This window comes from Tenrec ecaudatus, chromosome X, assembly GCF_050624435.1.
Source record: "Tenrec ecaudatus isolate mTenEca1 chromosome X, mTenEca1.hap1, whole genome shotgun sequence".
NCBI classification, from domain to species: Eukaryota; Metazoa; Chordata; class Mammalia; order Afrosoricida; family Tenrecidae; genus Tenrec; species Tenrec ecaudatus.
In genome coordinates this window covers 23,774,868-23,777,245 of record NC_134548.1, presented here as the reverse complement: position 1 = coordinate 23,777,245, position 2,378 = coordinate 23,774,868, and positions in this window count along the sequence as shown.

Sequence of the window (2,378 nt, the reverse complement as noted above, 5' to 3'; positions counted from 1 at the left end):
TCTGCTTATTCACGAATACAAAGTGAATGTGAAGAGCACTTCTCCATTCCAGCTTTAATGTCTCCCCGCTGAGCCACACTGAGAGATTGAATGGCATCTCCTCTGCTGTTGTAAATCCTCCTCTCTCTATCTGTGCATGAGATTCCTTTTGGGAGTAAGGCATTCTTTGTCACGTTAATACAGCCATAGCAGTGTAGGGAAATGCTTTCAACAAGTTATTTGGAGATAAAGCTGGGCAGATTAGGCTCAGGAGAAGGTTGATTTGGGCACAAGACTGACACTATGTATTTGAAGACAATGGGGGCAGTCAACAAGTGCAACAACTCCAAGGATGGCCTTCTGGAGGAGCTGGGAAAGTATCCACCCACCCCTGCCCCGCCCACCACCAAGCTTGGAGAAGGACAGCCTTCCCTAGAGCTCATGCCCAGAAAGCAGACTTCTATCTTCTTACCCTGTGAGAAACATAATTCTGTTTGAGAACAGCAACTCCTTGTGGTGTTTCTGAGCAACTAAGACACACACCATCTGAATACGTGGCCTCTGCATACTACATCCTCATCTACCGCCCCAGACAACCTATTTTAAAAGGACTTTAGCCTGAAGAATTGGAAGTTTCCCCAAAACCAAAACTGGCCCCGGCCCTGACATTTGCATGACCCTGCTTTCATTGGGGTACTCTCCTGTGGATCAAAGAACTAAGTTTGACATTTTTATCTCTGATTATTGAAAACAATCAATTCAATTCAAGTGCAAGTTCAGTAGTTCAAGCCCACTAGAACTGGCGATGTTCTCTACTCCAAGAAAAATGTATAGCTTCTTAAACCCTATGTCAGAATTACTCCCGGTCAGTAGATCTTATGGTTTGGATTTTCTAGGATCACTAGAAAAGGAGGGGCTATATAAGCCCACATATGAAGAACAACCTTGAGGACAGAGGAAAGGACAGGGTGCAAGGCAGCTTACTCATTGAGGTCTCAGCGTCTAGGGGTTGGCTCTTCATCTTAGAGCTTTCTCTTTTTGGGGTCTTCTGACTTGGATTAGAACATCTCTGCATAGGTCAGGGTACAGTACTTTCCTGGGAACAATGGAAGCCTTCGGGTGCTGGGACTTCTAGACACCTTGACCTAGTCTTATATGGCTCTACACTTGCATGCTTTCTGTGTATATTAAGTGGGTAAATGTAGCTATAGGTAATATTATTGCAGGATTTTCTGAGACATTAGGGAACTAACAAGTCCTTAGCAGTGATTGACAGTACAGACCATTTTGTGTAGACCCAACTCTGGTTGAGTGGGTAATAAGGAAAGGCTGACTGGGTGGTTGATACAGAAGGATGGTATCCTTTGTGCTTGTGAACTAGTCTCTGAGGACAGAGAAGGGTGCTTGAGAGGGAGAGAGGCTGTTTTGAAGAGCAGGACGTTGTGCAAACTCCCAAGCCTTCTACTGCTCTCAGATGGTCTGTCCTTGGTTAGCCATAGATGTTTTGACCCAGCTCAGGATAGATAAGGATGAAGTCTAATGTAACTCTGGATGGTTATGATCTGAGAGTGTTTTTGCCATGAAAGAGGCTATATCAGTGAAGGGTGGAAATGTGCGAACTGGATTTATGCCGACTCTTGCTGTGATAGTTAGGTTTATTGTGCCAACTATCAAATAGGTGCATGTTGGTTTAATAAGAACACCATTTGTTTGGAGGGCAAAGAAATACACGGCTCAAGAAAGCCGGGCCCTCTCTCTCTTGCTCTCTCGTGATTTGACCATCATGGGTCTGCTTTAGCTAGTTTTCTGCTTCCCCTTGTGAGGTACACTGCCAGTGGGGCAGCCAACCCATGGATCATATCACTACAGCTTGAGGTTCATTTGAGACTTGCTCTTCCACACTGTTGGTGTTAGCATCACTTGAGCTTGTGGCTGGCAGATCTTGTCATCTTGCATTGCTTGAGTTCAATATCCCCTCCAGGCCTGCTTCGCTAAGCTCCTGAGCTGTTGCCTGTTGGTGAGCCACGGACAGTTTTCTACCTGTGGGCTGACTGCCTGCATTGCTCAATGGCAGACTCAGTTGTCTGCTTCCTTTACCTTTGAACCAGCAGTCCTTGTGAAAGAAAAGACTTTCAGTATATTAACTGTTAAAGGAAGTGAGTTGAACTGATCCCTCTGTACTTCCATATGGACTAATTAGCTCTAATATTCCTTTGTGATATATATGTCCCGGTTTTGTTTATCTAGAGAACCCTGTCTAACACACTGTCCATGAACTTAGTGGTTCAGGTTGGATGTGCACACTTGTCCCACTTATAATTCAGTTGGTTGTGTGATCCTGCTATACCCCCATCCTCTCCTCTTCTTTTACTTGTTCTTTAGGTAGTGGTGACATTCTC